The 14,802-nt window shown below is 45.9% G+C and overlaps 2 long non-coding RNA genes across 13 annotated transcripts in view; one reads left to right on the top strand and one right to left on the bottom strand.

Annotated features, from left to right (window-relative positions):
• The window catches only part of LOC144291588 (uncharacterized), a 156,747-nt gene extending 147,721 nt beyond the window's left edge, over positions 1–9,026 (top strand). For all 7 annotated transcript variants that reach the window (XR_013358917.1, XR_013358918.1, XR_013358915.1 and 4 more), the window contains 2 exons: positions 6,207–6,283; positions 8,944–9,026. This is a non-coding gene — a long non-coding RNA (uncharacterized LOC144291588). The remainder of the gene's footprint in view (positions 1–6,206; positions 6,284–8,943) is intronic.
• LOC144291587 (uncharacterized) overlaps positions 1–14,802 on the bottom strand; it is a 42,151-nt gene that overhangs the window by 12,671 nt on the left and 14,678 nt on the right. For all 6 annotated transcript variants that reach the window (XR_013358911.1, XR_013358910.1, XR_013358906.1 and 3 more), the window contains exon 2: positions 14,034–14,206. This is a non-coding gene — a long non-coding RNA (uncharacterized LOC144291587). The remainder of the gene's footprint in view (positions 1–14,033; positions 14,207–14,802) is intronic.

Here is a 14,802-nt window from a genome sequence, read left to right as displayed (position 1 = left end):
GGGATTTTCCCCAAAGATACAGATGCAATGAAATGCCGGGACACCTGCACCCCGATGTTTGTAGCAGCAATGTCCACAATACCCGCACTGTGGAAGGAGCCTCGGTGTCCATAGAAAGATGAATGGATAAAGAAGATGTGGTGTATGTATACAATGGAATATTACTCAGCCATTAGAAATGACAAATACCCACCATTGGCTTCGACGTGGATGGAACTGGAGAGTATTATGGCTGAGTGAAATAAGTCAATTGGAGAAGGACAAACATTATATGATCTCATTCATTTGGGGACGATAAAAAATAGTGAAAGGGAATAAAGGAGAAAGGAGAAAAAATGAGTGGGAAATATCAGAAAGGGAGACAGAACATGAAAGACTCCTAACTCTGGGAAACGAACTAGGGGTGGTAGAAGCAGAGGAGGGTGGGGGGTGGGGGTGATGGGCACTGAGGTGGGCACTTGACGGGATGAGCACCGGGTGTTATTCTATATGTTGGCAAATTGAACACCAATAAAAGATAAATTTATTTTAAAAAATTTTAGAGTTGTTGGTTCCAGCTCTGTAAAAAATGCTAATGCGGGCAGCCCAGGTGGCTCAGCGGTTTAGCGCCACCTTCAGCCCAGGGCCGGATCCTGGAGATTCGGGATCCAGTCCCACGTTGGGCTCTCTGCATGGAGCCTGCTTCTCCCTCAGCCTGTGTCTCTGCCTCTCTCTCTCCCTCTCTGTGTATCTGTCATGAATAAATAAATAAAACCTTTTAAAAATTGGTATTTTGATAGAGATTGCACTGAATGTGTAGGTTGCTCTGGGTAGCAATAGACAACTTTTGGGGTAGCATTAACAATATTTGTTCTTCCAATGCATGAGAATGGAATGTTTTTCCTTTTCTTTATGTCTTCCTCAATTTCTTTCATAAGCATTCCATAGTATCCAGAGTACAGATCCTTTACCTCTTTGGTTTATTCCAAGGTGTCTCATGGTTTGGGGGACAATTGTAAGTGGGATCCATTCCTTCATTTCTTTCATCCGTTCATGTTTAGTGTATAGAAATGCAACTGACTTCTGTGCATTGATTTTATATTCTGCGATTTTGCTGAATTCCTACATCAGTTCAAGCAATTTTGGGATGGAATCTTTTGGGTTTTCTATATAAAGTATCATGTTGTCTACAAATAGTGAAAGTTTGACTTCTTTGCCAATTTGGATGCTTTTTATTTGTCTGATTTCTGAGGCTAGGACTTCTAGCACTATGTTGAACAGCAGTGAGAGTGGACATCCCTGTCTTATTCCTGACCCTGGAAGAAAATCTCTGTTTTTCCCTGTTAAGGATGATATTCACTGTGGATTTTTTGTATGGCTTTTAGGATACTGAGGTAAGTTCCTTCTGTCTTTATACTGCAGTGAGTTTCAATCAAGAAAGAATGCTGTATTTTGTCTTTTATTAATGTTGTGTATCATGTTGATTTGCAACTGTTGAACCACCCTTGCATCTCAGGAATAAATTCCTTTTGGTCATGGTAAATAATCCTTTTAATGAACTTTTGGATCCAATTTGCTACTATCTTGGTGACAATTTTTGCATCCATATTCATCAGGGATCTTTGATCTGTACTTCTTTTGGGTGGGGTCTTTATTTGGTGTTGGGATTGATGCTGGCCTCATAGAATGAGTTTGGAAGTTATTCTTCCATTTCTAGTTTTTGGAACAGTTTCAGAATAGGTACTAATTATTTAAATGTTTGGTGGAATTCCCCTGGGAAGCCGTCTGGCCCTGGACTCTTGTTTGTTAGGAGACCTTTGAGATCTGATTCAATTTCTTTGCTGGTTATGGCTCTGTTCAGATTTTCTATTTCTTCCTGTTTCCGTTTTAGTAGTTTATATATTTCTAGGAATGCATCCAAATTGCCTAATTTGTTGGGATATAATTGCTCACAATATTCTCTTATAATTGTATTTCTTCAGTGTTGCTTGTGATCTCTTTTTCATTCATGATTTTATTTCTTTGAGTCCTTTCTCTTTTCTCTTTTTGATAAGTCTGGCTAGGCATTTATCGATTTTATTAATTCTTTCGAAGAATCAGCTATTAATTTCATTGATCTTTTCTGTTTTTTCCCCCATATCATTGCTTTATGGTCCACTCTATTATTTTTCTTCTCCTGCTAGATTTAGGCTTTATCTGTTGTTCTTTTATCAGCTCCTTTAGATTTCAGGTTATGTTGTGTCTTTGCAACTTGTTTCTTGAGAAAGGCCTGTGTTGCTATATACTTTCCTCTTAGGACCACCTTTGCTGCATCCTCATAGTTTAGGGGACATGTCTAGAAAAATGTCGCTACAGGAATACCAGAGAAATTGCTCTCTTCTAGAATTTTTATACTTTCAGATCTCACAATTAGGTCTTTGATACATTTTGAGTATATTTTGTGTATGGTGTAAGAAAATGGCCTACTTTCATTGTTTTTGCAAGTAGCTATCCAGTTTCCCAACAGCACTTGTTGAAGAGACTTTTTCCCATTATTTTTTCCTGCTTTGTCAGAGAGTAAATGATCATATAATTATAGATTTTTTAGTGTTGTTTTATTAATCTGTGTGTCCATTTTGTACTAACAGTATACTTTCTGAATTACTACAGCTTTGTAATAGAACTGGAAGTCTGGAATGTGTTACCTCCTGTTTTGTTTTTCCAAGATTGCTTCGGCTGCTTGGGGTATTCTGTGGTTCCATATAAATTTTAGGATTGTTTTAGCTCTGTGAAGAATGCCGGTGATATTTTGATAGGAATTGCATCCAAAGTGTAGATTTCTTTGGTTGGCATAGACCTTTTAACAGTATCTGGCCTTTTTTTTTTTAATTTTTTTTTAATTTTTATTTATTTGTGATAGTCACAGAGAGAGAGAGAGAATGAGGCAGAGACACAGGCAGAGGGAGAAGCAGGCTCCATGCACCGGGAGCCCGACGTGGGATTCGATCCAGGTCTCCAGGATTGCGCCCTGAGCCAAAGGCAGGCGCCAAACCGCTGCACCACCCAGGGATCCCAGTATTTGGCCTTCTAATCCATAAGCATGGAATGTCTTTCCAATTGTGTCATCTTCAACTCTTTAATCATTGTTTTATAGTTTTCAGAGTATAGGTCTTTTACCTCTTTGGTTAAGCTTATTCCTAGGTATTTTAATATTTCTGGTTCAATTGTAAATGGGATTATTTTATTAATTTGTCCTTCTGCTGTTTCATTATTAGTGTATAGAAATGATACAGATTTCTGTGTGTTGTTTTTGTATCCTGTGACTTTACAAATTTATTTCTCAGCTATAGAATGTTTTTGAAGGAGTGTTTAAGGTTTTCTGTGTGTACTATTATGTCAACTGCAAATAGTGAAAGTTTTACTTCATCCTTGCAATTCCGGATGCACTTTATTTCTCTTTGATGTCTGATTGCTGTGGCTAAGATTGAGAGATAGGGAGGGAGACAGGGCCAGACCAGGAGGGACAGAGAGTGAGACCGGGAGGGAGAGACAGAGACCCGGACGGAAGGACAGGGAGGGAGACACAGAGCCAGAGAGAGGCTTCGTGCCTCCATGAGCAGGAGTCCCTTGGGACTGAGCGGGGGGCTCAAGGCCTCAAACCCAGCGCCTGACCAGACTACCCGGCAGAGGCATAGGCATTCTCCACTCCGCTCTGAACTCCGCGAAGGGCGGGCCTCTGTGCGGGGGGCGGGCCCAGGGACGGGAGCGGGGGTGAGGCCACAGGGTTCCAGGAGCTTGCCCCTGCGCCTGACCCCGAGCGTGACCTGAAGCGGGCCGCGGCTGGCCACAGGAGGAGCTGTGCGCAGATGCGGCGACCCGGCGGTGGCAGGAGGTAGCTCGGCCGCGCCGCCCCTCCAGGCCTGCGGTTCCTGGCGCTCCGGGCTCCCGGCAGCGGCTCTGCAGGCCTCGGCCCCCTGCGCGCAGGTCAGCGTGGGCCCCGGGAGGCGTGACGGGCCCCGGGGTGGCTGTGCGAGGGGCATCTGACCCTCGCGTGTGGCGCAGCAGGTGCCTGGCAGGGACCGGGAGGGGGACAGCGGGCCTTGGGGCTGCATGGAGGTGGCCCCGTGGCGAGCCGGACCCACACCCTTTGGGCCGCCAGGGTGCCGGGCAGAGGGCTGCGGGGGAGGAGTGGTGGGACCTGTTGGCGGAGGGGTCGGCGGTGGGGCCTCCTACAGGTCAGGCCAGGTCTCCTTTGGGCGGCTCAGGGAGGGTGCGGGGCCCCTCCCCCGGGCTCAGGGAGGTACCGCAGAACCCATGTGCGTGCGCTCAGAGGGGTTAGGGTGCAGGCACTTTGCAATGTCAGGGCACGGCCTTGGGACGGTGGCTTGAGGGCCTGGGCTGCTGGGCCCCAGGAGCCTCCCCAAGCCCTTGGCTCTTACTCCGCCTGCCTCCCCCTCCCAGCTCTCAGGTCCCTCCCCAAGCACCCCAGCCTGGCCAGGAGCCCGCCCCTCCCGCTTGGTCCCTGTCAGGTGAGTATGGCTACCTCTGAAATTTTTGCATTTTGAAAACGTTCTCCTTTCTCCACAGCCTCCCCAAAATTTGGTGTTTCCTGTCTTTTTAATGTTCTCACCGGTGTGAGGTGGCATCTCATTGTGGTTTTGACCTTTATTACTCTGATGGCCAGTGACCCAGAGCATTGTCTTGCCTGCTTGTTAGCCATGTACATATAGGTCTTCTTCTGTGACTTTTCTGTTCGTGACTTTTCCCGTTTTCTGGATGGGATGGTTGGTCTCTTTGCTGTGGAGTTGCAGAGGTTCTTCAGAGATCTTGGATGCTGGCCCTTTATCTGACGGGGTCATTTGCACATACCTTCTTCTCCCATTCTGTGGGCCGCCTTTGAGTTCTGTTGAGTGTTTCTTTTGCTGTGCGGAAAGTGCTCATCTTGATGAAGTACCAGCGATCCATTTTCGCTCTTGTTTCTCTGGACTTCGTGGCTGATGTAATTTGCAAGAAGTTGCTGTGGCCCAGTTCAAGAAGGGTGTTGTTTCCCGTGTTCTCCCGGGGGGTTTTGATGGAATCTTGTCTCACATTTAGATGCTTCATCCATTTTGAGTTTATCCTTGTGTTTGGTGTGAGAGGAATGGTCCAGGTTCATTCCTCTGCATGTGGCTGTCCAGTGTTCCCAGCAGCCTTGATCGAAGAGACTGTCTTTTTTTTCCCATCTTTCCTGCCTGGCCAAATATTAGTTGCCCGTAGAGTTGAGGGTCCACATCTGGATGCTCTCCTCTGTTCCATTGATCCATGTGTCCGTTTCTGTGACAGTACCACACTGTCCTGATGCTCACAGCTTTGAGGCGCGCCCTGAAATCTGGCATTGTGCTGCCCCACCCCCACCCCCTGCATTGGATTTCTTGGCTACTATTCCTGTGGCCGTTCGGGGTCTTTTCTGATTCCACACAAGTCTTCAGATGATTTTTTCCAGCTCTCTGAAGATAGTCCATGGTATTTCTGAGAGGGATTACACTATTTCTGTAAATTGCCCTGAGTCACGTTGACATTTTCCCCAATATTAATTCTTCCAAACCAGGAGCATGGAACCTTTTTCCATCGCTTTGTGTCTTCCTCAGTTTCTTTCAGACATGTTCTGCAGTGTTTTGGGTAGCAATCCTTTACCCCTTTGGTTAGGTTTATTCCTAGGTAGCTCATGGTTTTTTTGGGTGCTGCGGTTGTATAAATGGGGTTGACCCCTTCCTCGATGTCCCTTTCCTCGGTCTCATTCTTCGCTTACAGAAAGGCCACTGGTTTCTGGGTCCCGAGTTTGTATCCCGCCACACTGCCGAACTTGCTGTAGGAGTTCCAGCCGTCTTGGGTTTTCTAGGTACGGTATCATGTCATCGGTGAAGAGGGAGAGTTTGACTTCTTCTTTGCCAATTTGAATGCCTTTTATTTCTTTTCATTGCCTGATTGCTGAGGCCACGACGTCTCGTACTATGTTGAGAATAGCAGCAGTGAGAGTGGACATCCCCGCCTCGTGCCTGGTCATCGGGGAAAGGCTCCCAGTGTTTCCCCATTGGGAATGAGAATTTGCCACGGGCTTTTCGTAGATGGCTTTGAAGATGCTGAGGGACGTTCCCTCTATCCCGGTACTCTGAAGCGTTTGGATCAGGAATGGATGCTGTGTTTTGTCAAATGCTTCTTCCTCTGCGTCTCTTGAGAGGATCATCTGGTTCTTGTTTTCTCTCTTGCAGATCTGAAGAAGCACCTTGAGTGCTTTCTGAGTGCTGAAGAAGCCTTGCACCCTGGGGATAAAGCCCACCGGGTCATCGTGAGTAACTTGTTAATAATGTCCTGTTGGATCCCGTTGGCTCATAGCTTGTGGAGGTGTGCATCCGTGTTCATCAGGGACATCGGTCCAGAATTCTCCCTTTGGGTGGGGGGGGGTCTTGGGTTTTGGAGTTAAGGTGACACTGGCCTCCAAGAACGAGTTTGGAAGTATTCCATTTCTTTCTATCTTTCGGAGCAGCTTTGGTAGCACAGGTATGATTTCTTCTTGAAGCGTTTGATAGAATTCCCCTAGGAAGCCATCTGGCCCCGGACTTTTGTGTCTCGGGAGGTTTGTGTGTTTCTTTATAGGTGTGTTTCTTATTTCCTATTGGGGTTCATTTTGCCAACATAGAGCATAATCCCCCAGGGCTCATCCCATCAAGTGCCCCCCTCCGTGCCCGTCGCCCAGTCACCCGCACCCCCCACCCTCCTCCCTTTCTTCCACCCCTTGTTCGTTTCCCAGGGTTAGGAGTCTCTCCTGTTCGGTCTACCTTTCTGCTATCTGCCACTCATTTTTTTCTCCTTTCCCCTCTCTCCCCTTTCACTATTTTTTTCATCCTCCCCAGAAGAATGAGACCATATGATGTTTGTCCTTCGCGATTGTCTTCTTTCCCTCAGCCTTAATACCCTCCGGTTCCATCCAGGTCAAAGCAAATGGTAGGTGTTCGTCGTTTCTAACGGCTGAGTAATCTTCCATTGTGTGCAGAGACCACTCACCCTCCTTATCCATTCATCTTTCGATGGACACCGAGGCTCCTTCCGCAGAGTGACTATCATGGATGTTGCCGCTTGAAACCTCGGGGTGCAGGTGTCCCAGCATTTACCTGCATCTGTATCATTGGGGTACTCTCCACCAGTGCACCCCCATGCTGTATCACAGTGCAGATCTGTTGTTACCTCTCTGAGGCACCTGCACACGGTTTTCCAGGCGTGGCTGCACCAGGTCACATTCCCACCAGCAGTGCAAGAGGGTTCCCCTTTCGCCACATCATCACTGACATTCGCTGCTTCCTGTCTTGTTAACATTCACCGTGGTCACTGGTGTGTCAGGTGGGATCTCGTTGTGCTTATGACCTGTATTTCCCTGACGGCCAGTGATGCGGTGCATTGTCTCATGTGCTTGTCTGCCACGCCTACGTCTTCCTCTGTGACATTTCCGTTCACGTCTCTTGCCCGTCTACCAGATTGGATCCTTGGTCTCTTTGCTGTGGAGTTGCAGAAGTTCTTCAGAGATCTTGGATACTGGCCCTTTACCTGACAGGGTCATTTGCACATATCTTCTCCCATTCTATGCGTTGGCTTTAAGTTTTTTGAGTGTTTCTTTTGCTGTGCGGAAGCTGCTCATCTTGGTGAAGTCCCAGCGATCAATTTTTGCTCTTGTTTCTCTGGCCTTTGTGGCTGATGTAATTTGCACGAAGTTGCTGTGGACCAGATCAAGAATGGTGTTGTTGCCTGTGTTGTCCCCTAGGATTTTGATGGAATCTTGTCTTGCATTTAGATCCTTCATCCATTTTGAGTTTATCCTTGTGTATGGTGTGAGAGGAATGGTCCAGTTTCATTCTTCTGCGTGTGGCTGTCCAGTGTTCCCAGCAGCATTTACTGAAGAGACTGTCTTTTTTGTTCCCCCTGCAAGGTCTTTGCTGCCTGGCCGAATATTAGTTACCCATAGAGTTGAGGGTCCACCTCTGGATGCTCTCTTCTGTTCCATTGATCGGTGTGCCTGTCTTTGTGCCAGTATCACACTGTCTTGCCAGTCACAGCTTCGTGGCACAACATGAAATCCAGCATTGTGCTGCCCCCGCAGTGGTTTTCTTGGCTACTCTTCCTGTGGCCGTTCGGGGTCTTTTCGGATTCCACACAAGTCTTCAGATGACTTGCTCCAGCTCTCTGAAGAGAGTCCATGGTATTTCTGACAGGGATTGCATTAGTTGTGTCAATTGCCCTGGGTCACATTGACATTTTCCCGAATATTAATTCTTCCAATCCAGCATCATGGAACCTTTTCCATCTCTTTGTTTCTTCCTCAGTTTCCTTCAGACTTGTTCTGCAGTGTTTCGGGTAGAGACCCTTTACACCTTTGGTTAGGGTTCTTCCTAGGTAGCTCATGCTTTTTTGGGGGTGCTGCAGTTGTATAATTGGGGTTGACCCTTTCCTCGATGTCCCTTTCCTCCGTCTCCTTGTTCGCATGTAGAAAGGCCACTAGTTTCTGGGCCCCACGTTTGTATCCTGCCGCACTGCCGAACTTGCTGTAGGGAGTTTGAGCAATCATGTGGTGGAGTCTTTTGGGTTTTCTAGGTACAATATAATGTCATCGGCGAAGAGGGAGTTGTTGACTTCTTCTTTGCCAGTTTGAATGCCTTTTGTTTCGTTTTGTTGCCTGACTGCTGAGGCCATGACGTCTCGTACTGTGCTGAGAATAGCAGTGGTGAGAGTGACATCCCAGTCTCGTGCCTGTTCTTCAGGGCAAGGCTCCCGGTGTTTCCCCATTGCGAATGATAATTTGCCACGGGCTTTTCGGAGATGGCTTGGAAGATGCTGAGAGACGTTTCCTGTATCCCTGTACTCTGATGCGTTTGGATCGGGCATGGATTCCGTATTTTGTCAAATGCTTCCTCTGCGTCTCTTGAGAGGATCATCTGGTTCTTGTTTTCTCTCTTGCAGATCTGATGAATGAAGCCCATCGAGTGTTCTCCGAGTGCTGAAGCAGCCTTGCACCCTGGCGATTAACCCCACTGGGTCGTGGTGAGTAACTTCTTAATAATGTCCCGTTGCATCCTGTTGGGTCGTATCTTGTGGAGAAGGTGTGCATCTGTGTTCATCAGGGACATCGGTCCAGGATTCTTCTTTTTGGTGGGTTCTTGGGTTCTGGAGTTAAGGTGACCCTGGCCTCCAAGAACGGGGTTGAAAGTGTTCCATCTCTTTCTATCTTTCGGAGCAGCTTTAGTAGCATAGGTATGCTTTCATCTTGAAGCATTGGATAGAATTCCCCTGGGAAGCCTACTGGCCCTGGACTTTTGTGTCTCGGGAAGTTTGTGAGTTTATCGGTTTATTTATTATTGGAGTTCGTTTTACCAACATAGAGAGTAACCCCCCAGTGCTAATCCCATCAAGTTCCCCCCTCGGTGCCCGTCGCCCAGTCACCGCCACCCCCCGCCCTCCTCTCTTTCTTCCACCCCTTGTTCGTTTCCCAGGGTTAGGAGTCTCTCCTGTTCTGCCCTCTCTGCCATCTCCCACTCATTTTTTTCTCCTTTCGCCTCTATTCCCTTTCACTATTTTTGTCATACTCCCCAAAAGAATGACACCATATAATGTTTGTCCTTCACCTATTGCCTTCTTCCCTCAGCCGTAACACCCTCTGGTTCCATCCACGTCGAAGCAAATGGTGGGTGTTTGTCATTCCTAACGGCTGAGTAATCTTGCATTTTGTACAGAGACCACACACCCTCCATATCCATTCATCTTTGATGGACACCGAGGCCCCTTCGCAGTGTGGCTATCATGGGCATTGCGGCTCTGAACCTCAGGGTGCGGGTGTCCCAGCGTTTCATTGCATCTGCGTCTTTGAGGTAAATCCCCAGCAGTGCAATTGTTGGGTCGTACGGAGGTCTATTTTTAACTCTGAGGATTCTCCATACAGTTTTCCAGAGTGGCTGCACCAGTTCACATTCCCACCAACAGTGTAAGAGGGTTCCCTTTTCTCTGCATCCTCTCCAACATTTGTAGTTTCCTGCCTTGTTAATTTTGCCCATTCTCACTGGTGTGAGGTGATATCTCATTGTGGTTTTGATTTGTGTTTCCCTGATGGCAAGTGATGTAGAGCATTTTCTCATGTGGGTGTTGGCCATGTCTATGTCTTCCTCTGTGAGATTTCTGTTCTTTTGCCCATTTCATGATTGGATTGTTTGTTTCTTTGGTGTTGAGATTAATAAGTTCTTTATAGATCTTGGAAACTAGCCCTTTATCTGATATGTCACTTGCAAAATCACATTGATAGTTTTATGAGTGTTGAACCAGCCTTGTGTCCTGGGAATAAATCCTACTCAGTCACGGTGAATAATTTTCTTATGTACTGTTGAATCCTATTGGCTAGTATCTTGTTGAGAATTTTTGCATCCATGTTCATCAGGGATATTAGTCTATAATTCTCCTTTTTGGTGGGCTCTTTGTCTGGTTTTGGAATTAAGGTGATGCTGGCCTCAAGAACAAATTTGGAAGTACTCCATCTCTTTCTATCTTTCCAAACAGCTTTAGTAGGATAGGTATGGTTTCTTCTTTAAACGTTTGATAGAATTCCCCTGGGAAGCCATCATGCCCTGGACTTTTGTGTCTTGGGAGGTTTTTGATGACTGCTTCAATTTCCTCCCTGGTTATTGGCCTGTTTAGGTTTTCTATTTCTTCCTGATACAGTTTTGGTAATTTGTGGCTTTCCAGAAATGCGTCCATTTCTTCTAGATTGCCTAATTTATTGGCGTATAGCTGTTGATAATATGTTTTTAAAATCGTTTGTATTTCCTTGGTGTTGGTAGTGATCTCTCCTTTCTCATTCATGATTTTATTAATTTGAGTCTTCTCTCTCTTCTTTTTAATAAGGCTGGCTAATGGTTTATGTATCTTATTAATTCTTTCAAAGAACCAACTCCTGGTTTTGTTGATCTCTTCGACAGATCTCGATTTCATTGAGTTCTGCTCGAATCTTTCTTAACTCTCTTCTTCTGCTGGGTGTAGGATCTATTTGCTGTTTTTTCTCTAGCTCCTTTATGTGTAAGGTTAGCGTTTGTATTTGAGATCTTTCTAGTTTTTGAATGGATGCTTGTATTGCAATGCATTAACCCCTTAGGACTACTTTTGCTGCATCCCAAAGATTTTGAAAGGTTACATCTTCATTCTCATTAGTTTCCATGAATCTTTTTAATTCTTCCTTAATTTCCTGGTTGACCCTTTCATCTTTATTCAGGATGGTCCTTAACCTCCACGTGTTTGAGGTCCTTCCAAACTTCTTGTTGTGATTTAGTTCTAATATCAAGGCATTATGGTCTGAGAATATGCAGGGGACGATCCCAATCTTTTGGTATTGGTTCAGACCCGCTTTGTGACCCAGTATGTGGTCTATTCTGGAGAAAGTTCCATGTGCACTTGAGAAGGATGTGTGTTCAGTTGAGTTTGGATGTAAAGTTCTGTAGATATCTGTGAAATCCATCTGGTCCAATGTATCATTTAAAGCTCTTGTTTCTTTGGAGACGTTGTGTTTAGAAGACCTATCGAGAGTAGAAAGAGCTACATTGAAGTCACCAAGTATAAGTGTATTATTATCTAAGTATGTCTTAACTTTGGTTATTAATTGGTTGATATATTTGGCAGCTCCCACATTCTGGGCATATATATTGAGGATTGTGACGTCCTCTTGTTGGATAGATCCTTTAAGTATGATATAGTGTCCCTCTTCATCTCTCACTACAGTCTTCGGGGTAAAGTTTAGTTTATCTGATATAAAGATGGCTACCCCTGCTTTCTTTCGAGGACCATTTGAATGGTATATGGTTCCCCAACCTTTTATTTTCAGGCTGTAGGTGTCCTTCTGTCTGAAATGAGTCTCTTATAGACAGCAAATTGATGGGTCCTGCTTTTTTATCCGGTCTGAAACCCTGCACCTTTTGATGGGGTCATTAAGCCCATTCACATTCAGAGTTACTATTGAAAGCTAGGAGTTTAGTGTCATCATGATATCTATTCAGTCCTTGTTTTTGTGGACTGTTCCACTGAACTTCTTCTTAAAGGGGAATTTTAAGAGTCCCCCTTAAAATTTCTTGCAGAGCTGGTTTGGAGGTCACATATTCTGTCAGTTCCTGCATGTCTTGGAAGCTCTTTATCTCTCCTTCCAAGTTGAATGAGAGCCTTGCTGGATAAAGTATTCTTGGTTGCATGTTTTTCTCATTTAGGACCCTGAATATATCCTGCCACCCTTTGTGTCCTGCCTGGTCTCTGTGGAGAGGTCTGCTGTCACCCTAATACTCCTCCCCATAAAATCAGGGATTTCTTATCTCCTGATGCTTTAAGGATCTTCTCTTTATCTTTGGAATTTGCAAGCTTCACCATTAAATGTCGAGGAGTTGAACATTTTTTATTGATTTTAGGGGGTGCGGATCACTCTATCTCCTGGATCTGAATGCCTGTTTCCCTTCCCAGATTAAGAAAGCTTTCAGCTAGGATTTGTTCAAATATATATTCTGGCCCTCTGTCCTTTTCGGCGCCCTCGGGAACCCCAATTAAAGGTAGGTTTTTCTTCCTCAGGCTGTCATTTATTTCCCGTAATCTATCCTCATGGTCTTTTAATTGTTTGTCTCCTTCTTCCTCAGTTTCCCTCTTTGCCATCATCTTGTCTTCTATGTCACCCACTCGTTCTTCCACCTCGTGAACCCTCGTTGTGAGGACTTGTAGTTTGGATTGCATCTCATTCAATTGATTTTTAATTTCTGCCTGATTAGATCTAAATTCTGCAGTCACGAAGTCTCTTGAGTCCTTCATGCTTTTTTCTAGAGCCACCAGTAGCTGTATAATAGTGCTTCTGAATTGGCTTTCTGAGATTGAATCGTAATCCATATTTGTACCTTTGTGGGAGAGAGGACTGTTTCTGATTCTTTCTTTTGAGGTGAGGTTTTCCTTCTAGTCATTTTGCTCAGTGCAGAGTGGCCAAAAACAAGTTGTATTGGGAAAAGGAGAAAAAGAGAGGATAGAAAGAAGGAAAGAAATGAGAAAAAGAAAAAAGGAAGGAAAAAAAGAGAAGAAAGAAAGAAAGGAAAATAAAGGATGGGGAAAGCAAACAGAAATCAAAAAGCAAAAAAAAAAAAAAAACACACGGGGGAGTATCTTCTGATTCTGTATACTTTAAGTCCCTTGACTTCCCCTGGAACTTGTGTGTCTAGCTAGTCTTCTGGGGGAGGGGCCTGTTGTGCTGATTTTCAGTTAGCACTTGGGGGATCTGCTCTCCCCCTTCCTGGTTCAGGGCTCAGTGGGGGTTGTTTACCCCATGAGGCCCCAGGAGGAACAACCACAGTGGCAGTGGCTGGCTCTGGAGCCCTGGATTCAGCTTCCGCAGTAACTCGGGAGCTCTCGGACTGCAGGGGCCTGGATGCTCCGGGGGCGGGGCCGCTGATCTCCTCAGCTCGGGGCAGAAGCATCCTTGCTGTCCTGGGCCCTCCTGGCCTCTGCCTGTCCTGGGGGGAGGTTGGATCCTAGGCTGTGTCCCCAGAGCCCTGTGTTCCCGGGCCTGTGCTGTTGGATTCGCGCTCCGGCCGCGAAGACCCTCTCTGCGGAACCGCCACCTGAGACCCACAGAGCTGCTCCCGGGCCACACGGCCCCCTCCACGTGGAGCCTCTACCTCTGCTAGAGCCGCCTCTGAGCTGCTCTCGGGTCCCTGCAGCCCCCTCTCTCCGGAGCCTCTGCTGGATCCCCTCCGAGCTGCTCTGGGGTCCCGCCATGCACACGCTGCAGCCCTTAGGGAGCTGGGTGCACTTTCCTGGGGGCGCAGGTGTCTGTTAGTGTCCCAGGGAGCCTGAGGGCATCCCCGCCTTCCTGGGGTCCTGCTCTAACTCCCTGCGAGCATCTTTCTGCTTGGGAAGATTGGTTAAGCTCCTGCTTCTCCAGGACGGGGCTTTCCTCTTCTGGGGGCACTAGCCTTTGCTGGACTTCTCGTGAGGCCCCTCCCCCTTGGATGCCTTTTGTTTCTCTATTTCATTTCCCCCCATCATCCTACCTTGATAGAAGCGTGAACTCTTCTCACTGTAGCATTCCAGCTGTTCTCTCTTTAAATCTCAGGCCGGATTCATAAATTTTCAGGATGATTTGAAGGTTATCTAGGTAATTTGGAGGGGACAGGTGACTTGGGGACCTTACTCTTCCACCATCTTCCCCATCCTTATTTTCGATCTAAAAAGAAAGACAGTATGTATGAAGCCATAATGACACACGAGGTAGACACAATGTCAATGAGACTAATAAATTTTTCATCCAAGGAAATCTACCAAGAATTTGTCTAGAAAGCAATTCCAAATATAGTCAAATGAAACCATACTTTCTGGGGTGGGTGGGTGTGCTCAGTTGGTTAAGTGTCTGAGTCTTGATTTCTGTGCAGGTCATGATCTCAGGATGATGAGATTGAGCCTCACTTCAGGCTCCATACTCAATAGGGAGTCTGCTTGAGATTCTCTCTCTCTCTCCTTTTACCCCTCCTCTCACTCATGTGCATGTGCACACATTCTCTCTCTCTCTCTCTCTCCCCCTCGCAAAAAAAAATATAAACTTAAAAAAAAACATGTTTTTTAAGCAAGTACTATGTGCACAGCTATATAGGAGCTTAGGTGAATATGATACAAGGCAAAACTAAATATCTTCCCCAATGAGTATATTTCAGAGCAAAGCTAAAATGTAGAGGAGAGTTGTTCAAGTGACATTGTGATAAATTCATGTAATTCAATGTCTGTCCCATAGTCCTTCAGAGTTTATAAATAAAACAACTTTCTTCT

This window comes from Canis aureus, chromosome 20 (assembly GCF_053574225.1).
Source record: "Canis aureus isolate CA01 chromosome 20, VMU_Caureus_v.1.0, whole genome shotgun sequence".
Lineage (NCBI taxonomy): Eukaryota > Metazoa > Chordata > Mammalia > Carnivora > Canidae > Canis > Canis aureus.
Note: the sequence above shows the minus strand (reverse complement) of the source record. Positions and strands in the feature narration are given on the sequence as shown.